Genomic DNA, 22,745 nt, shown 5'->3' with positions numbered 1-22,745 from the left:
GCAATATCAATGAGAAAACCCTTAATTATTCCACTCATTCTTCATGTGATAGAGTTTTTAAGTTTCTATTATTTATATCACCTTGGAGACAGTTTGCAATATTCTTTTTAGAACTAAATATGATTTTCCTGGAATGAAATCCCCACAATCAATAAGATTACATGTGTGTGATTTTTAAATTCAAATTAAGTACTTTATGAACAAAGTTTACACTTTGGGCCTGTATCAATAGCTATGGCTTTTATTCCAGTCACCTCACATGGCTGGGTCATGTTGTATTTGGCCAAAGTCATCACTATATTCCCAATTTCTAACACTTTCAAATTCCTTATAACAACCAGCCTAGAAATTGGTACTCAATGTGTATTAAGCAAAACATCCCAAAAGAATGACTCACTGGCAATCATCACCCTTGGTCCTTTGATACAGGAAATTCCTGTAATCCTAGGCTATTGCATTCTGCTTTAATTGAATTCTGATCACATTAAATTCCATCTGATTATAATTACTTCATAATTTTAGTTTATCAAAATAATTTCAATTATTCACCAGTTCCTTAAATTTTATCTCTTCCTTCTAATGTGGTATTAGTCACATATTTGGTAATCATGCTGAGTACCCTTACCAACACCTTCACATTTCAGAAATAATGTTTTGCTGGCTCTTTGGGCATCCTTTAGTCAAGTTAAATTAACACATAAAATTAGCCATCACCAATACATGACTGTGTGCTCTTTTCCAAGTCTCTTCCTTTAAAGCAACAATTTCTTCGTGGAGATATAAAACCTGTCTTAAATAGATGGCCTTCTCATTTCCCCAACCCTAAAAGAAATCATGTTCATACAGAATCACCTGTTTTACATGGCATGTTTACATGTACCACATTTACTCCTTATTGAATACCTGCCAAATAAAAAGGATTCTTCCAGCAAAGAATGTGCAATGTCTTGTGAAATGATTTTCATTACAATGTCATTCATCAAGTATTCTTATCTCCATTTGAGAGCAGAGGAAATTGAGGTTCAGGCTTGCTCAATAATTTTCCCCAAATTCTTTTGTTAAATAATATCTGTTGTCATATAATTTATGTTGTCATTGAGCTGGCCACAAAATTTGTGGAACCTAGTGAAAAATTAAACCTCAGGAAAGTTAGTTCAAAAAAGCAGAAAAATATGTGCTTGTAAGTGCACTAAAATACAAAACTTTCTTCTACTATCTGGACCTGTCACACTTCTTTTCATGTGCTATTTTATATCATTCTCAGTAAAGGGAATTTAAATTATTAGCATAAATTTTCCCATTTATTTTTATATTATGCAGTGCCAGTTTTAAATGCAAATATAAGCAGTTTGATTTGTATGTGAATTCACAGAAATTCCAAAATCTGTATTTGAGAATTTGTCCATGTATATATTTATACTCATCAAAGCAGAATAACTTAACTATTTTTATTTGACTTCTAGATACAACATTCCCTGCTTTGGGCTTACTGATGAATAAGGAAGGGCTGAAATGAAAAGAACTCTGAGCTGTCACTCCCCTTTCCTTCTACACGGTCATTTTAATCATAAGTGGATTACTACTATAGAGAAGAAACATGAAGCAGAAAGGGTATGTTCTAGTTCTTTGGTCCACAGTGTTTTCTAAAATTCCATCACCTTTATTCTGCATTCACAGTAAGTTCTGATTCAAACAAAGCACATGGCCACTCTGGGACACAATTTCCTCTTCTTATTCAGTGGTTCATAAAGCACAGCTAACTCACAATTTGCATTGTGTTGAATGTGTTATATTTTAGATATGAGGTGTCCCCCAAATGCTCACGTGTGAGACAATGCAATAATGTTTCTATGGTGAGATGATCAGATTATGAGAGTTGTAACCTAATTGGTGGATTTGTCTACTGCTAGGGATTAAATGGATGATAATTTAGGCAGTTACAGTTACACTGGGGACATGCCTTCAGGGTTTATATTTTGTCCCTGGTGAGTGGAAGTCTCTCTGTTCCTTGTTGCTATGTCCACAGAGCCTATGCCTTTCCATCATGATGTTCTTCTACCTCACCTCAGGCCCAATGTTAGGGAGTTGACTGAATCATGAGCCAAAATAAACTTCTCCTCCTACAGTTATTCTTGTCAGGTCTTTTGGTAACAGCAACACAAGACCTGAATAAAACAGAAATTGCTACTGAGATGTGGGATCACTGCTGTGACTAACTTAACCATGTAGGTCAAAAGCTGTTGGAGTTTTTTGGAATTTGGGGGAGGAATTTTGAAAAACTTAGAGATGCAAGTTTGAAAAGATTTAGAATATTGTAATCAGAGATGAGTGGGTAATTCTGGGAAGCTCTGAAGACCAGACTGTTGATTGGACTATGGACAGTAAAGACTGAGCTCATAAAGTTTCAGAGAAGCAGGAGGACTCTCTTGGAAATTAGAGTAGAGGCCATTTATATTAGGTGCTGGCAAAGAAGTTGTCTATATTTTGCCCATGTCCTGAGGGTATTTTGTTTGTTTGTTTGGTTGGTTGGTTGGGTTTTTTTGTGTGTGTGAGGTTGAATTTAAAGGTGATAGCTAATTAATCTGGCAGAGGAATTTTTCAAAGCAGCATTTAGGCAGTGGCATGGGAAGCTTTTAGCTGAATTTACTGTGATAATAAGGAGCAGAAAGATTTGAAAACTTGTGGTTTGGCCAGAAAACTGTGAACAAAACTGGGGCTAAGGAAGCTTTGCTTGTTAAAAAGATTATAGTCACTAAAGAAATGCTAAGTACTTTAATCAGAAACAATAGAAAAGATGGCTTCAGGGAATCTCAGGCATTGGCAGGACCATATCCATCTCAGGCATAAAGGTACAAAAGTAAAAAAAAAAAAATACTTTTGATAAGAAACCATGAAGCCATCCTCCCTTGCATGAGGTGGGAGGACTAGGAAATTGTTTTACCATACTTTCACCATACTCAGCCAGCCAGGCACTCAGAGGCTGATGCAGCCAGGGTCCTTTGAGGTTGGGCTACTACTTGAGTAGTTTGGCTACTACTTGGTGGCAGACTTTTGCATCAACTAGATGCTGATTCTGATTCTACAGGCATGCAGGATGCTGGAGTTATGGAGTCATGGAGGCTTCTACTGAGATTTCAGAGAAAGGCCTGGGAGGCCAGGCTAAGTGCAGTAGGCAAAGTACAGGATGCCCCTAAGAGGATAAGGTGTGAAGAAGTGAAAAGAAAGCCAAAGCTTTAGTGGAGACCCCTGATATTAAGGGAGGCCAGTGGGATGTTTGTCAAGGAAAGCTGTAATCCAGCAGAGACAGGGGCTGCAACCAGCAAAGTCATAGAGATGGAGCAACGTTAAGTCCTTTGGAGAGAACATCACAATGCCATGTGCCACCATATGCTGAAAGTAGAGCCATAGAACTTCTTTGCCCAACCAAATTTTGGCCTTGGTTAGATCCCATTCCTTATTTCTATGCCCCAATCCCCCCGCTTCTGGAATGAAAATGTTTACTCTGTGCCACTATGTATTTGATTTTTATAGGGGCTCACACTAAGAGTTTGCCTTCAGTCTCAGAGGAGACATTGGGCTGGATTTTTTGGTAATGGTGGAACTCTTAAGACTATGAGACTCTTATAAATAGACCAAATGTGTCCTGCATTGTGAGACGGGCATGAACTTTTGTGGACCAGGGGTAGAACACTATGGCTTAAAGATCCTCCAAAAATCCATGTGGGAGACAATGAAAGAATTTTCGGAGGTGGAAAATTAGATTATGAGAACTTTAACCTAATCAGTGGATTAATGGGGGTGCTATGGACTAACTAGGCAGTAACTGTAGGCAGGTAGTTTATATTTTGTCCATGGTGAGCTCTCTGTGCTTCCTTGCTGCCCTGAACTTGTTAATAGGCTGTTTTCCTCTGCCATGCTCTTCCACCATGATGTTCTGCCTCACCTTGGGCCCAGAGCTATTTAATTGACTGACCACAGACTGAGCCTATGAAACCATGAGCCAAAATAAACTTCTCCTCTAGCTGTTCTTGTCATATTTTTTGATCATCATGATGAAACAGCTAACTGAAACACCATGGTTTCACCATAAATCTGCATTCATGGGGCATCAGAAATGCTATATGCAAATGGGGTGGTGAGAAATGGCAGACATATTGTGTACTGTGCGTATCTTCTCTCCCACGTGCATGTTCCATTATACCATCAGAATTCACTTACAAAACACCTGTTCAGAAATAAACATTATCAAGAGCTCCACAGCTGAACATTAAATCAAGTACAAGATCTGTCAGCTTTCCAGACCCCGGGCACATGAAATTGACCCTGGCTGTCTCCACTGCCCATTGGACATATCTGCCTTTGAAATATCATCTCCTACTCCTCATTCCCTTGCTCACTATCCTCTAGATTTACGGGCCATTTTTTTTCTTTAAAATTTTTTAAGCGATTTCATGCCTCTGTTTCATCACACTTACTGATTCCTCTGCCTGGAAAGCCTTTCCCTCACAAAGTTTGCATGCTGCACTCATCCTTCAGGCATCAGCTCCGGTGTTAACTCTTCAACCTTTCTGCATGTGCCCTCCCTATTGGAAGAGCACAATGCTCCTCCATCACTTCATTATAGTGTTCTACTTTATCTTCTTCATGCCACATATAATTATCCAAACACATCTTCTTTGTGCATTCACTTGTTCACTGCCTGACTTCGCCCCTAGGATATAGGCTCCAGGAGAGCCATGCCATCATCTGACTTTTTCACTGTTCCTGAAACCTAGTTTGGCATAGGGTAGCATAGGGTAGGTGCTCAATATCTATTAATGAACTGCATGCACAAATAAATCAATTACTGCACTTATCCTAGACTACACCACCTCATGGTTCCTTCTCAGCAAATATTAATTAAACTATAAATGGGCCTAGCAGAACTCAAGGTCCTTAAAGGGAAAGAGTTAACCATATCAGTAATAAGATAAATTACTTAAAAACAGATATGTGGAAATGGCCACATATTCTTCTCCACCCCCCCACTCATTTCCCTTTTCCTTTTCTTGCAGCAGAGTCATAATATTGAGCTGGTAACAGCCCAGCTGTTGCTATGGCAACTGACTTTGTGGACACAAACTTTCAGCCGAGATGAAACCACAGGATGGAGAATGAATTGTTTGGCCAAGGCCTATCAGAAATAATTACAAAAATAACAGAGGAAAGAATTAGCCAAGTAAATTGGTTTTGAACAACTGAAGCTTCTTAGGCAGATAAGAAAATAGAAGATAAAATTGAATCATACCTAAGAATATATATCTACGCTTGAAAGTCACACAAGTCAAAACCCTTTTTTTTTCCAGTTTTATAAGGAAATTAAGTTAAATTTAAGCTGATCTGGAAGAAATAGCACCTTCTTAGACACTTTGGTCACTTCAAATTCAAGTTGAAACTAAATTGGCCTTACTTAGCCAAGGTTTCAATGTTTTTATGCAATTGAAGTGATCTCAAGAACTTGTGGGTAAATCAAATACCTAAAAATCAAATCTGACTACAAGTGCACTGGCTGGCATGGTTTTCAAAGAAACTTTCAGAAAAAATCCATCTGTAAAGCAAATGATTCATTTGCCAGACAGTCCTTCATGCATAGATCTTATAAGTTTCTATATGACAAATATTTTCAAAGCAAATTCCCCGATGGATCAAATCAGTATCATTTAACAAGTTATTTTGAAATGTCATCTTTCTGCTGGGTCTCAGTTTACCAACATGTAATTGAGAAAACTAGAATTTGCCAGCCCCTAATCTCAACCTTTGAATTTCTCTGCTTTTTGAAGTTCTCTGAAGTTTTCCTAAAAAGCACCACACAGACCACATTCCCTGATGGTTGCCAAATCAGTTGTTTGCTTTCTTATATACATTCTCTGCATTAGTCAGATTTCCATTGCTGGGAAACACCTTCTCCTTATAAGGAGGGAAGATTTATTTTGGCTCATGGTTTCAGAAGTTGCAGCGGATGGCCACCTGGCCCCACAGCTTTGGGCCTGTTTTGAGGTAGATCATTGTGAAGGGTTCTAATGCATGATTTCCTGATAGCAACTATCACAAAATACCTTGTCAGAACCACAAGCTTGCAAAGGACACTGAGACCTTATAAAAATGCACTTTTATGAACACATCTGCTCAGCAACTGTTCTACCTCAGATTGATATTACCCTTGCTATTAATTATTGTGGCCAAAGATTAGTATTTCAAAATATCTTGAGTCGACCTCTTCATTTTTTTTGCCTTTAAAATTTTCCCCTTGCCTCAGACCCTTTGAGTGTACACATGGCTTAGTTATGACGTGCACAATCCCACTGCAACCTTTTGCTGTCCACATTGCAATGTGACTCCAAAATAAGGCTGATTTCATTTTTATTTTTAACCTCTTTGCGATTCCCTAGGTTGATAACCTCAAACTCAACTCATTCCAGTTCAATAGTTATTTGTTGTTTGCAGTATCCTTGGCATCGAGGATGAAAGAGAAACAGTTACAGAGCCACTGCCTTCCAAGAGCTTACAATCTAATTGGAAAAGCAATCAGGTCCAGGAAATAATTTCACAGTGTCAAATAGGCGTGCAGATAGAGGGACAGACTGTGATTCAGAAATCTGAATTTCAAAAGAGATGGAGCTGAGCGTGATGGAGAGCCTCTGAAAGGATGGAAGAACCTGGCTGAGATGTTCCCAGACGCAGAGAGCAGAGAGGAATGGGAGAAACATCCTCATTAGGAGTCTTCGGCGGAAAGACCCCATTCACTCATCCCAGCCCCTGCAATGATCAGTCGTAAGAAGTCCTCATCCCCTGCCATCGGTTCCAGTCTAGAAATCCTCCCATTTCCCTCCATTTCTCAGCTCTCCTTCCCCAAGGAATATTCCACTCCACCTTATAATGATCATAAAACAAATTTATGGCCATGTCATTCCTATACCCTAAATTCTTCAGTGGCTCCAAAGAGTTGAAAAACTCCATTAGGTCGACTGATACAGTTTTTTCTTCTCTCGCCCTGCTTTCCTGCCGCCCCTCTCATGGCAGAGCACAGGAGAGGTGGTTCATCTGTTCCTCCCTCTCTTGCCTCATTCCCTAATGCTTTCCCCCGAGTCCACTCCACTCTGTTTTTGTTCTTCTTTCTCATCTCGCTGCAGTTAGACTTTTCCTTCCAGGGGGAGGTCTCTGCCCTTCCCAGGGTAATTTCAGATGACCTCTGAGATCTTTGAGATCTTTCCAAACTGCTTTTCCTGCCCCTTATTCCCATTTACTCAGCCAAAGCAGATAGGAGGAGCCAGAATTTCCTTTGGATAGTAAATAAGGAAAAAAGCTCTTTGAATCTTTTCTGTTGAATACATTATCTCTTTAAACACCCCCAAGGGCCTATGGATGTGGACTCAGTTATCTCAGATAAGTACAGGGCTCCAGGTCCAGGCTAAGAAGGGAAGCAGGTTTCTAACACCTGTTTGTTGGACTTTAAAACTCAGGGTCCCATCCACAGCAATGCACCCACCCCTCCTTTTTGCAACTTGCATAAAATAGCTTTTCAAAACACTTGTCTGGGATGCTAAATGGCAGCTTGATAGTTGGAGGACTATAGAGCCACACAGGCATACAATGGTTAAATGGGTTTTTCATCATGGCAGTGTCTGTCAGATGAGAAGGGAGGAAGCCCAGGAGCCTTGGCTTTGCAGCTTTCTCAGACAATTTGAACATCTTTAGAAACTTTTCACTTAAGGAAATTAGAGGCTTAATACTAGCAACACTGAATGTTTCTCGGGAGCCTGTCTTCCTGGAATGTGTAGCAGCTGTGTGCAAATTAATCAGTGATTTGCAGGCTACACAGAGCCGAGGCTGGGGAAACAGCTGGGCATATTTATGAAAGTTTGTCAGGGATATACCGGCGTATTCGAAGGTAGCTTGTTCGCTAAGTGTCATTTTTCTGGCAATGAATAGGAAAAAGCAAGACAGAGCCTGCAGGTATCCAGAGATTTAATGAAAGCCGGGCAGAAATCTGACGCTGAATATCTCTTCCCATTCTAATTTAGACTAGGATTTTCTTCCGTGGATCTGGGGAACCAAACTACCTCAGGCACAGTGCTAGCCAGGGCTACTCCGACAAGCTTGGTGGCTTCAAGTCGGGGCAGATGCTGTCTGAGCCCTGCAGCAGAGCCGTGACCCCCTCTGGGGTGGATATGAAGAACCCTGACCTAAGCCAGCCCCATCTCCACCAGCCCCTCCCAAGGAAGCCTTCTCTCTGCTTCTGTCCCCACCCAAGTGTAGAGAAAGGATCACAGGAAACAGGCCTGAGAATCCACAGTAGGTCTAAGTAAGTCTAACAGGCCAGGACTCACTTTTTTCTCTTCAAATGTATATGGAGAAACGATTAAAAAGAAAAAAAAGGAAGAAAGAAAAAAAATCCACAGCACACATACTGAGAGAAAACTAATCCACAAGCAATAATAACCTACTTCTGGAGACCAAAGGTCCTGTTTTGAGCCCATCTGTTCCCTTAATTTGACCTATTTGCATGCCTCTGTCAACAATACCCTGTTCCCTAGGACCCTTCCCCTTGCCTAATCGGATACCTTGTGAAACCTGAACCTGCTCACATTTAATGAACCCTTCGCGGGGAAACAGTTCCTAAGACTTACTTAGAACACAAATGTAGGTCCCTATAAATTGACTTACATTTTGTTTGGCTAGTGAACTCAGGATTTGCACATCATAATTGTAGAGTTGTAACTAGCCTCAATCCAGGTGAAGAAACCAGAGGAAAGGCAGGGATGGTGGAGTCACTTCTAATGTCTTCCCTCTGGACGGAAGAAGGACTAGAGAGAGAATCTGAGCCCTCTCCAGATCAGGGCTCAGGCTGATGAGAACTATTGGAAGACCAGAAGCTTAGGAAGAGATGCATCAGCTAATATCTGAACTAGGTATTACAAATATTACATTACTCCTGAAAACACAAAGAATATATGGGACAAACTCAAACTCAAAAACCATTCATTGTTTGTCTGAAATTCTTATTCAACTAAACATCCTGCATTTTTATGTTTTATATCTAACAACCCTATCTGTATAGAAGGAAAATGGGAAACATTTAACAACCCACTTCAGTCACTATCATAGATGGCCCCACAGGTTCCTACCCATACCCTGGGTCCACTACACACTCTGAACATTCTTGTCCATCTTCCCAACCAAAATTTATTCTAGCACCATATCTAGGTCTCTGGCACTATGTCTGTCTGTTTCCCAATTTCCTATCAGAGACTTTCTCCAAAATTAGATTTCACATCAGTATTCTACAAGTTTATCATAGTTCTTTGGGGGTTGTATATAGAAAATCAGGTTTAAATTATGTAACATAAGTTAAATATTTATTTCTTATCACTCTCAAGTGTATGTTCAGATATGTTCAATGCATTTCTATTCCAATTAGAAAACATTAATCTGCAACTAACAACAACCTAACTTTAACAACTAGGGACTTATTTTCTCACATGACAACAAGTTTGGGGATGGAATGCAGATGGATTGATTCAGTAGTTCAACAAGCTTAAGGTCAACTCTCCTGCTATTCTCTGGATCTTTGCTTGGTGATACCCAGGCAGCTGCTGAGGCTCCAACCTTCAATTTTGTATTCCAGCAGAAGGAAGGGGAAGAAGAGGTGCCAGCCATATTTGTCCTCTGACAGGGAAAGCCAGCATTTCTCGAAGAATCACCTGATTGGTCCATGTCATATGGATACCTCTAGTGACATGAAAAAACGAGAAAGAAGACAGTGGATTTCATGGTCATGATCTTCCACCTGTGGCTGGGAGAGTCTCTGCCTGGCCTTAATCAGGACACTCGCACAGCAAAGAGGTGAGATAAATATTGAGTAGGTAACCCAGAGACGATGCCCAACTTCTTATCTTTCAATGTAGTTTCCTCCTCATCTTCTTGGGGATGCCTGTTACCCCTGCAATCCAGGGCATCACCAGAATTTACACATTGTCAAGGACGCCAACTACAAAGAGAACATCTTTTTGTATCTTGAGTGAGAAGCAGTGCCTAGAATAGTGTCTAATTTACATAAAGTACTGAAGAAGTATTTGTTAGAAGATAAATAAATAGAATCAGACCCAAATAAATCACAATGTCAGACTGTTATTGTCATAATCTCCATCATTGGCTATAGTTCCTTAATAGTTACATACTTTTAACTTATAAAGGCTTTATTTGGTTTTATGTAATAACATTGCAATAAAACATCTCGTTACACAACCTGGGAGTTCAATATGGAAAAGCCTCACCTCACCTCCTCTTGCCAGCCTCTCCCCAATGCTAGCCATGTCTGCTGTCCAGGACATCACCAAAGAGTTGGCCCTTCCCATTCTTTTTCTATACACTGGACACAAATACAAACATTTGTCTTATGGTTCTGTTTTTTATTGAATGAACATTCACATAAAAGCAAATAACACCATCCATACTGTTCTTGGTTTTGTTTTACTTAACAATAAATCCTCCAATTCCTTGTAAGCCAGCATAAAGAGATCCACCTTGTTTTGTTTTAGATATGCCTAGTAGGAACACCTCACATAAATCTAGCACTTTACAGTTTGTAAAGTCATTTCACATATATTACTTCATATGATTTTTCACTATATAAATCATGATCCACATTTTTCTCCATAGATAAAAATCTGAGAGCCAGAGAAGTTGTAAAAGTCAGAAATAAAACCCAGGTCCTATTACTCCCACTCCATTGTCCTATACAACAACGGGTCTTTAACTGAAAATTCTTACTAAATGTGCCTCGTGACCATTGGACACATATGCATGGCTAAGACATTATCATGTGGGCAAGTTTCTGCACTCTTAAATACTCACTTCCTCCTCCGTGTATAATGTCCTGACCTAAAATAATAGGCAAGAGAGGAGGAGAGAAAAGATAGTGGATCCATAAAGTACTGTATCCAGAGAATCTTCACATGCAAACATGAAAAGATTTGAACAGAACTCGGTCACAGTCCTTAGAACTGACATGAAAAACTCAAGGCTGGCTCTGACCTGTGGTCTGATGTACACCTATGCACACATACTCATACACATGCTATATTAACACACACACACACACACACACACACTAGCAGCACACTTATGAGAGAATAGCTGCTCCCATCTCCTTCCACCTGCCCTCCCCAACATACAGCCAGATTCAGAGTGATCCCGAGTGAAAGTTGGTTATGTGCTCACCTAGCAGGTTTAGGTTTCCTCAAGTACTTTGAAAGGCACTGTCACACGTGCTTCCAAACATCATAAAAACAACGTGGAGTGCCTCTTCCGAGGGGCAGAAGAGGAAATCAATACATTCTGATTTTCTCCTCCGTTAAACTCTCAATGACTGAAACAGCAGTGTAGCTAGGGAGAGTTTAGTAGCTCAACAAGCACATACTAAATTCTTCTTGAAGATTATAGGGCCTTATTTAGGTGCCTATTGGTAAAGCTTTAGGGCCTTTAATGGGTTCAAAAATGCACCAGTAATCAGCAAAAATAAATAGAGCACTCATGTAAGTATGAAGATAATTATTTGTGGAACCATCTGGCATAATAGTTTCCCTCGTAGCATGGGAACTAAATGTTACAACACTATTAAAGTTAATAAACAAGAGAGATTATTAAGTGAAATGGTGCCCTGGAATTGGTGAGCTAGGATTTCCGCAGCACTGGATGTTTCTCTGCTAGGGCACAGACCACCCTAGGGAGGACAGATAGAGAATCTTCAGGAGCCGATTGTCCGTGATCTCTCTTCCCCTACCCACCACGACCAATCCTCTAGCAACTCCACCTGGTCGATCCACAAAATTCACCTGGGATCCTTTATCTACTTTTCTCTGTCACCACAGCAGTCCCTACCAATGTCATCCAAGATGCAGATCTCTGTGATTCGCAGAATATCTGCATTTCTACTAACTTTCACTGGAGCATTTACAAGTCAGAAGTCACCTTACATTAAACTCAGTCTTTCTGCTCACAGGCTTAATTCTCCAATGACTTCCCATCTCTGTTTCTTTGGGGGAAGATGTCTTTGCCTCTCCCAACTTCTGGTGACTTGATGTGTCTTGGCTTATAGACACAATACTCCAGCTGTTCGGCTTCAGAGGGCTCTATCCTGTGTTTGCCTGCGTCTCCTGTCCCTGGATATCTGTCTCTGTGCCCAAATCTCCCCTCTTAGTAAGAACACCAGTCATACTGGATTCAGGGTCCAACCTAATGGCATGGCTTTAACTTGATAGTGTTAATAGTCTATTTCCAAATAAGATCGCATTCATAGATATTATTTAGGACTCCAACGTGTCCCTTCTAGGGACTCACAACATCAGTGGAGACAGCCTCCAGAAACCCATTTACCATTGGCAAGTCCCCATGTGATGCGACCTTTGCCTGTCCCTCTGACCTCACCATGCCTGGCCCTTGCCACAGTGGCCAGTCCTCTTTCCCTCAATCTTATCAGGTGTTTGGCTGCCTCTGTACATGTGCCTGTCCCTGGAAGGCACTCCCTTGGGTCCATTCATGACTGTCCTGCCTCTTACCACTAAGCTGCTCTTGCTGTCACGCCCTGAGCAGAGGTACACACAGGTCTGGTGGGGCCTGAAACATATACAACTCCAATAAAAAAGAGCACACAACCACACAGGGCAGCCAGTCTCAGGCTCCCTACGCTTAGGGGTAAAGCAGCCTCTGATCCCCAGACAGAGCATCCCTGAGCACCTTGATCCAGGAGTCACAAACCACCACATACTCCTTAAAGTTACCCAGTTTTCCCCTCATTTTCACATTTACCACTTGTCATTAGCCATTATTAAATCTGAAATTTATCTCTAAAATATAGTTAGTTTTCATACATTATCCCCTCAGACCAGATTGAAATCACTAAGAAAGGCAGGCCTATTGATTTTTACCAGTGGAGCCTAAAATTCTAACATAAGACCTTGCCTGTAGTTGGCACACAGCGTGTATTTATTGAATTCAGAAGTGGATGGCAGAGTGGATGATACTAATATCAATACTACAACGGCTCTGAGGACTATAGTGCTGACTTTGTTCCAGACGTATCTGATCATTATCCCACAGCTTCACTCTGGCACCCAGGGGTTAATAAAATGCACCTCAGGCTGGTTGCTGGCCCATGGCAAAGCCTGAATTGGGAGCCTGTGCTCTGGATCCGACCCCACGCTCCAAACCGTGCACTGTCCTTTGTGAGGTCAAGAAAGGTTGTTCAGCCGGTTCTGTGTTTGTCACTATTGCCTCCAAGAAAGCAAGGAGGAGAGACCTATTTCACAGAAACAAGGATTTGGCAAAGAAAATGAATCAACATGCAAAGTCCGTTGTGACAGAGTTCTGACAGAGCTACAGAGAGCTTCGAAGGGAACCAGTTGTACCAGAGCTTCTCCACCTCCTCACCAGGGCTTTCTGCTTAACATTTCAATAGATAGTGAATTAAGAAAAACATCAGTGATCAACTTTAAGTCGAATTTGAAGCCAATGGGGGCTTTCTGTGATCCTCCCCAAGGGTTAGAATTATCATGAGGCCCTTTGATGTCACGGCTTACACACTTCTCTTTCTGAGCAGAAATGTCTTTATGCACATATGAAAATGATAACCGCTGATAACAATGTGTCTCTCAAATGCATTCGCCTCTCCAGACCCACTGGATTCCAATCACATTACTTCTTTCCCATTGAGTTTTATAAGAAGAAAAACAGTCCATTCTTTAAAATAATAATAATAATAATAATAATAATAATGAAGACTTTTACTTTCTTCTTGGTATAAAATAAACTCCCCTTGACTTCTCACTGATACACTGGCAGGCCCTGCATGTTCCGGCTCCTGCTATCATGAATAAGGCAAAAAGAGAAACACACAGCCGTCTCTAGCTTTTCTGAAGCCCAGCAGCAGCAGACCATCAACATTATTGGAAATGAGTGGATGAGGTAAGTGAGAAAAGTGGGTGGGAGGATAAAGGAAAGCATGTATTTCACAGCAAAGCTATTCTGTACGATGAAATGTCCCCATGGAGTCCTCCTTTGAAATAACTCAGCAGTCCCCCGTTCCAGCCAGCACCACCTGCCCTGCTTGTTTTGCTCTCTTCCGTTTTGTGATCTTTCTCTAATCCATGATAACAAGCCAGGATCTCAGATAGCTGGAGTAAGCACCAGCTATCACCACCTTCTGAGCCCAAGGATGAATTTTATTCTCAGAATAACCACATGCCCAGAAGTGGTCCCAGGAGGATAAAGTGAAAAGACAAGACCCAGTTCACCTCATTCTTAACATTTCCTGATTCTGCGGATGAGAAGAAAACACCACTGGACTATGAGAGATCTCTGGCTTTCATTTAACTACGGAGGAACCAGAGGGGAGAAGGCAACATAAATCCTCCTCTCTGGCCTCAGTTAGAGTTTCTTCCATTAGCTGAGAGTCCTCTTATCCTACAAAACTACATTGTAGAAATGTTGACTGCCCATCCATATGTTTACACTGAACTTAGAGTGTATCATCAGAAGGTGCAGAGAAGGAGAGAAACACTTTTTTCCTTTTCAAAGGGTTGTAATAAGTTCCTAAGGAAGAATTTGCTTAAAGGATTTAATATGAAACAGACAGAATATTTCTCACTGTTGTAATAGAATGGTGTGTAAGGACAAGGATTTAATCATAATGGAAGCTGGGGCTTCTGCTCCCTCACTGAAATCACAGCTGATTTCTGTGGACTGTCCATGCTCAACAACTTGTAAGAGACCTCAGTCTGGGTTTAGAATATACACACCTCGGATGCTATTGGTGTTGCAATGGATTCAATACAAAGTTCTCTAATCTGAGACTAGGGCTCAATACTACAAAATGATTCCCTCATAGAGTCATCCACACTGCCCTTTATGCCCCCTAGACTGTTCCACTTCAACATGCTTCGAGGAGAACAGCCAATGTTACCTGCCTTTTGTTAGAGCAGCACCCTTCTGTCTGCTACCAACAGAACTTTATAGTGCCACAGATTCCTAAAAATGTAGCACTCTGGGTTCCCTCTGCCCATCAGACAGGCACTAAGACTGGTCAACACAGCTCTGGAGCCCTCCAATGCTGCCATCAGATGCTCTGGCCAGACATCTTGGACTAATCCACGTTGCTCCCTGTGAAACACAAACGCAATACAGCCAGTGCTTTGACCAGCTGTTTTGTCTCCTCTGCTCTCTAGGTTCACAAGTGGATGGAACCATTCTCATTCTCTCTTTCAAAGAGTCGGCTCCTGGAGAGCAGGGCTCTTTGCTTGTCCTTGCATCTTCAAACTCCAACAAGCAACAATTCAATGAACACTTATGTGTGCATCCATTCATTCAAAAAACCTTCATTGAACTTCTGCTATCTCTCGGGACATAGCAGTGCTCCTAACAGTTCTCATTCTCCTGGAAGTTAAGGATCAAAATGGATGTCCACTGAAGATTTATATAAACCGATCCTTACAATTTGTCATTAGAATTATGAAATAAGATACATAGAGCCATGAGTGATTGAATGAATGGATTAAGATTCAAACTCTTACTTTCGAAAGACCAGCTAGCCAGTCTGTGGTGTGAATTGAGATCTCAAACAGAAGGAAAGGGTTTATTTTTATAACTTCATTACTTCATTCCCAAGCACCAGAATACAGATGGACAATCCTCTAGCCAAATGAAATGCACATGCACTGATCCTGTTCCAAAGCCCCCCGAAATGTAAGCAGAGCTCTGACCCTTCGTTGGTGTGATTCCTTGCACCTATGAGGGAGGACAGGTATTAAATTTCCTACTGAATCTTTTTCTTTCTATTAAATCTCTATCTTAAAAAAGCACCCACTGATATAAATTTTTTTTGCCAAATGACTATGAGTGAAATATAGTTCGGGGCATTTAATATGAAACGGACAGTTTCAAATAGCTTTACACATGTTGAAAGTTTAAAAAGTTGTTTGTTAAGTACTTTAGTTATAATTCATTTAAAAATCCCATTATGTTTGGTTACACAAGAGCGACTTTAATACACTTAAAGATGCAGTACTCCTTAGCTGTGACATATTTATAGTCTGAACATTAAAAGGTTTATAAAATAAGGCTATATTTTCTCAGTGTCAAACATCCCTCAATGAAGACAATTATTCAGTCTGCCTGTTTGTAATTAGGTATGAAATAATTTACGATTATGAAGATAAGTAAGCAAAAATTTCTAGAATAACTGCATATTGTATTTTATTATTAAAAGATTTCAATAATCTTCCCAGGGTTTGAGGAGTCATAAATTGCCCAGATCTGATTTCTACTGGATTTCTCCTGGAATTAATAAACATATGGATCTAATCTAAGAATGTGTGTCAAAAATAATGAAGGGAATATCTTCACACAAAGCTGGAAATGAAAGGGGATTGACAGCCACTGACTTTGGTTTGGAGAACAAGAGCAATGAGCTGCCTATGGACAACCCACAAAGGCAGAATCTGGCCGCACTAAGGGGAAAGCACACCCCATGGGGTCACCAATGCAGTCTGTGTTCAAATAACCCAGGGCTGGAGAGCTTTTCCTCTGCCACACTTCCTTCTTCTTGACAGGAACCAAGAACACTTCCAACAATGTCATTCCCACACCCTCTCTGTGGCTTCCTGGGCTGTGTTGTTGGTTAAAAAGAACAGACAGAGCAAAGGCAGTCTCTCTCCTCACTCCCTATTTCAACAAAAGGCCAAACATGGGCGGCAGCAACCTGCTTCCCCTTTCTTTTCTCTTCATTTCTAAAGGAACAGTGAGGCTCTTACTGCTATTGGTTATCCTCAAGTTTTATTCTGTCCACCATATTTCTCCTCGTAACTTCTCAATGAATATCCATTCCTTCTTTCGATTTTCACTAATATTTCATAGTGCTTCAAGCTCTCCCCCAATGTTTTAGGTAAAACATCCTTTGTCTTTCCAAAGTTGAAGTGAATTTAATTAGAAAATTTTGTACAATACATTTTTTTTTTGATGTTTTGGGAAATTTTCAAAGTTTCTGATATCAGCCAAGAAACAGAGACTGGAACACAGTTAGACATAATACAGTCTCATTCCTTAATCTCCACGCATCTCAGAGAGCGCCTCTGTAGAGCCTAAGCAGAAAAATCGCTAAGCCAATTATTTGTGAGTGCATCTGAACTTGCTATGTGGAAAAAATAGCCTCTGAACAAATCATTTCTGCCAACTCACTTTCAGTGAGCACTCAGAGCGCTTGGCCTGAGGCCACAGATGGAGATTTCACCAAATGTGAAGATGTAGTTACTAAACAGCAAATCTATCCCGTCGTCAGAGCAGAGCTTCTGGCTCTACCTTCTGTCATGAGTGACTGCTGACACTTTTAATTAAGGGAGCTCATCAGCACGCTACGACGTTCTCAATGAAAACAAATCTTACTCACGAGCCCCCAAAAGTTTGAAATTAGGCTAAAATGACTAAAAGGATGCACACTGGAAAGCTTCCTTACTGCATTTTTTTTAAAGATAGTGTAGACCTTTCTATCAACAGGTGTACCAAGCTGAAGTTAAATGGGGGTCACAAAACAGACCAGGTGACCAGCTACATATAGCAGCAATTGATCTGCTCTGTATGGTAGGAAGCAAAAGCCTCCTTAGGCAGAATAACACTTGGTTAACACTTGGTATCAGCTTAAGAAATGTTTTTATTAATCTGTCTTCCATCATCCATTGCACATAAAGACAACATTCCAGTATCATGTTGTAGAACCAACCCACAAAAACAAGCATCCAGGGGCCCCACACATTTCTCCCAGAGATGGCTAGCAGATGTCAAGGGCATGGTTTTGACCTTTGGATGATTGAAATGTTCTTGTCAATATCTCTGAGTTTCCTTGCTGAAAAACCCCTCCTTTTAAAGGGTCTGGGATTTAAAAAAAATAATAATAATCAAAGACAGCAGAAGCACGGGGTGTTTGTGGAAGGCAAAGTTGAGATAGAAGGAACTGTGGGTGTCCTCTGGACCTCCTCACTCTGCTGTACAAACACCTGTGTACAACCAGATTTATTGGGAGTTATTAAAATATTTCAATGAAAGGACACTTTGATAAATAGACCACTGCTTTGTTGGATAGCTCTAATTCTTTAAAGTTTTTCCTTAAACTGGGTCTGAACAAGGCTCAACACCAGTGATGTCTAACCACGGTTCAGATGATGACCCCTTCAAAGAGATTATGTCCGTTCTCTTCCACAGGTTTAAAATATTTGAAGATAGCTATTAAAACTTCTTCAAATTTCTTTTTGTCTGAGAAAAATCATCCCATTTCTTTCAACCATTCATTCAGTCATTCAGTGTGCATCCCACATTCTTCACTGCCCTGGTCACCATCCAGACAGTTAATGACAGTCAGTCTCAAAACACAGCACCCAAAAAACTGAAATCCATACTCTACACATATTCCTATGGCACCATCGCAATTGGCAGGGATTCCTCCATGCAGGGTTAATGTTATGAAACACCTTTTAAATTAGCCAAAGCAGGGGTCCACATTTTATGCTTGCTCTATGTCTACTCCTTAATTTACAGTGTGGGCCACCAGCCATTAGTGAGGTGTGGGGAATGTGATTGTTGCCAATAATTGACCATCCCCTGGTTCAGGAGATACATAAAACTCTAACAGGGCCATTATTCTTAAACCCACAGGATATGTAACAAGAACTATAAAGTGATGCATTTGCAATATCTGTTTTTCTTTTCTTTTTTTAACAAAAGATGCACAGAGAAAATATCCATCTTAATTTTATCTCATATGGTGATATACAAAGTAACTACCTCAAAATGAGATTCTTATTTTAAATATTAAGAAAGGAACATTCATATCCTCACATGTACACATGTTCCCAGAGCATGTTAACAGCTGAAACATCTAATTAATGCATAAATGTCAAAGATCTAGATGACGATGAGCATTTTATTACCAGATTCCATAGAAACCCACTGTTTGTACACTTACTGGTTGAATTGTATGCCTGCACATGGAGCCGCTCCATAGCTAGAAAAATAATTGTGCAATCACCAAGCAGATTCAGTAATCAGGTCACATGAGGCTCTGGAAATTAAAGTGGTTTAGCCCATGTTTACAGTAATCTCCTCTACAAGACTTTTAAAATATTTCCTTGTTTATAAAAACATTTAATTGACCAAAATTTCATATATTCAAAGTACAACATGATGATTTGATATAGGTACATCATGAACATGGAGAATCCAATCACTGTCCCAGATATGGATTTCATTTCTGTGGGACTCTATCTCCAGAAATGGGATTGATACTTTCTATTTTAATATCTTGAGGAATCTCTATACTGTTTTCCTGCAAGACTCTGATTTACAAAAACAAGAGGGTAAGAATCCACCTGCTGACATGGACCCACAACTACCATTAAAGTCCAAAGTTCACTGTGCCTCAGGAGTGGGATCAGGATTTGCAGCTAAGAATGGAAGAGGTCAAGACTGAAGATGATCAAGGCTGAGGCAAGTCCAGAAGTAATGATGACACATTCTTCATGTGTCACTGAGGTCCTCATGCTGGAAACTGACTCCCTAGTGCAACAGTGCTGGGAGGGGGGGCTTTATAGGAGGTGTGTAGGTCACAGGGATTTGCAGTCATGAGGAGGTTAGTGTCATTGTATGAGGGCTGTGGAATGGGCTCACTCTCTTCTGCTCTGCCATCTGAAGACACAGCTTTCCACCCTGTGAGGACGCAGCAAGAAGACTGTCTTCAGACACCAAATGCTGGCACCTTCACCTTGAATTTCCCAAACTCTAGGACTGTGAGAAATAAACTTCTGTATTTTACAGACTCCCAGTTGGAATGTTCTGTTTTCACAGCACAAAATGGTAATAGACTTACACGTATTAACTAGTTACATATAATAAATAGTCATAGTTATAGGTGATGACTAGTTATGAATAATAGCAACATCATTGATGATTTACTATGCTTCTGTGCCTCCGTCATGAATATTAGGAAACATCCGGGTTTTTTTATAGCCTGGTGAGAAAGAATTTTGAAAAGAAATTTTAAAGTCCATTTTTGAAATATTCAATGATTTGGGTAACCTAAAGTCACCATTATGATTACCAGTGCATTGTGTGAGTTTTAGACGATGGTTGTAGTGACACCTGGTGCCATATGTCCCTGGACTACATGATTTCACAGTTCTCTACAGAGTTTTGAAGAGATTCTGTTTCGTGTGTGTTCTGTCTTCTTCAGAGGGTCACTGAGGAGTCCTCTTGGAGTCTCAGCCTCCAAGAGTCCATTTCTTCTATACACCTCTCCTAAGGACAGCCAGGTACCAAAACTAACAGAACTACAAAACAAAGAGCAAAGTAAGCACAGACATTGGTACTAAACTTTTTAATATCTATTCACACACTGATGCTTTTTCTTTTTAACTACAGATTCCTGTTGGATAGAGACAGGAGCCAGGACACCTGGGGATTCCTGAATTTTACCTCTTTTCTTCAGTGGATCACTGCTTATGCTTAATAATCATCTTCTTGCTGAAGATCTGACAATCTTATTAAATAATTATCTTTAAGAGAAAACACTAGAGATCATCTTTGAGAGAAAGAATTAGACTCTAATCCACTTCCACCTTCATTTAAATAATGTGTCTGTATTACAAAGGTTAGTACTTCTTGAAAGGTTTTTGACATAGATGTATTTTAAATTATATGTGTGTCTCTCTATAAATAATTACATGCTAAATATACATATACACACATATACACACACATACACATTTATATTTTATTTATGTATTTATTTATTTTGTACCAGGAATTGAGCCCAGGGGCACTCTACCACCAAGCCACATCCCCAGCCATTTTTATTTTTTACTTTTAGCAAGGACTAGCTAAATTGCTTAGGCCCTCACTAAATTGCTGAAGCTGGCCTCAAACTTGCAGCCTCCCAAGCAACTGGGATTACAGATGCGCACCACCACATCCAGCTGAATGATAATTTTTTAATAGTGAACTAATGCTTCTGTACTATAATGTACACTTTGGTTGAGCAGAAAAAAAAAAAAGTTTTTTAAAAAATTCCTGGGAGTATGAAATGACAAATAGAAAGAAATACATCATTTTATGAAACACTACAAAAGTATGTTGAAATTCCAAGACAAACCATTAGCTTGAATAGATGGAATCCATCGGTTTAAGTGGCAGTTGCTAAATGGTGCTTATGCAGCGATGAGTATCTAAAACATCTTGCATGAATCCATCAGGTAATTTCTCAGGCAGCTCTTTTCTGGGTCTGGCACACTATGGTCTGATGGAAGATTGCTGCATAAAAACTACTGTGTGAGGCAAAGCTTGCCAGTTGCTTACCTATAGGAAATGCATCCTGAGGTGAACGGCAGAGAGTCAGTCCCTGAATGATCCCCTTCCCTGGAGTCAGGATGGAGCCTATGATTTACATCTAAAAAATATTATATGGTAGAGTTAAGGGATTTTTGCAAAAATCATTAGGTCCATAATCAGTTGATTAATTAATAAAAAAGGAGATTAACCTGAGTGGACTTGACCTAATCAGGTGATCCCTTTAAAAGTGGACTGAGACCATCCCTGAAACTAGAGACCTAAAGTAGTAGAGACTGTTCCTCTGTTACTAACTTGAAATGGCAAGCTTCTATGAACACAAGAGCTAGAAGAAAATTAATTATGCTAACAACCTAAGAGAATGTGGAAACAAGCTTTTTCTTAGTTGACACTTTAGATGAGAATGAAACCCAGCTCACACTTTGAATTTAGCCTTTCAGTTCTCTTCCTGGGCAGAGAACTAAACTAAGTTATGCCCTAACTTCTGGCCCATAGAAACTCTATTGTTTTGGCATGAAAGACAGCAATAGGAAATGAATACATACTTCTCTTTTTGTGAAGCAATGTATATTTCTAGTTTAGAACATTGTTGCCCAGCTAAAAACTCCTGTCCCCAAATGTAACTGAAGTGAGGGGTGGACATATGACTGAGCTCTGTTCAGTGAAATTTAAGTACAACTAATTCTGGAACATTCTAAAAGCATTTCTAAGTAAGAGTTTGTACCCTTCTTTATCACTTAATTCTGCTGCATTAAATGAAGCTGTCTTAGCTGGATATCCAGCAGCCACCTTTAACCTTGAGGGAGGCAGCTCCATGCAAGAGGAAAAAACTTATTGACAGAAGTCAGGACCTTGGGCCACTTCATAAAGCTACTATACCAACTCTGCAATCCTAACTCTAGGCTTTTTTTATGCAAGAGAGAAAAAAATTTCTATTTAAGCCATTATTTTTTGAATATTTATTGCTCGTGGCAGATTTTTTATTTCATTGTAATTTATTTAATTCTGACTTTTTTTATTTTAGAATGCATACATATATTTGAAGTGAAGAGTAAATAAAATAACATGCTTTGTTTGGGTTCAACTCTAGCAGCACCTTACACACACACACACAAAAAAAAAAAAAACACCCTAGGAATTGCAGCATGCTTGTTCAAATATTGACACTAATACTGCTAGTAGAAATGGGACACTTCATTAAGAAATAATCAAAAGCCAAATATCTGAAAGAGGTTGTACATGAAAATGCACAGTGTGGTCCATGCCTTCACAATATTAAAAACACCCACTTCTGTCTGCAAGTAAAAATGGTTATTGGGAAGTGG

The 22,745-nt window shown here is 40.0% G+C and overlaps 1 pseudogene; it reads left to right on the top strand.

The window, feature by feature from the left end:
* The window catches only part of LOC124090431 (regulator of microtubule dynamics protein 1-like), a 114,519-nt pseudogene that overhangs the window by 24,565 nt on the left and 67,209 nt on the right, over positions 1–22,745 (top strand).

The sequence above is a fragment of the Marmota monax genome, unplaced genomic scaffold (genome assembly GCF_021218885.2).
Source record: "Marmota monax isolate L192 unplaced genomic scaffold, Marmota_monax_Labrador192_F-V1.1 WCK01_AAM20220418_F8-fsc00017, whole genome shotgun sequence".
NCBI classification, from domain to species: Eukaryota; Metazoa; Chordata; class Mammalia; order Rodentia; family Sciuridae; genus Marmota; species Marmota monax.
This window is presented reverse-complemented; position numbering and strand designations above follow the sequence as displayed.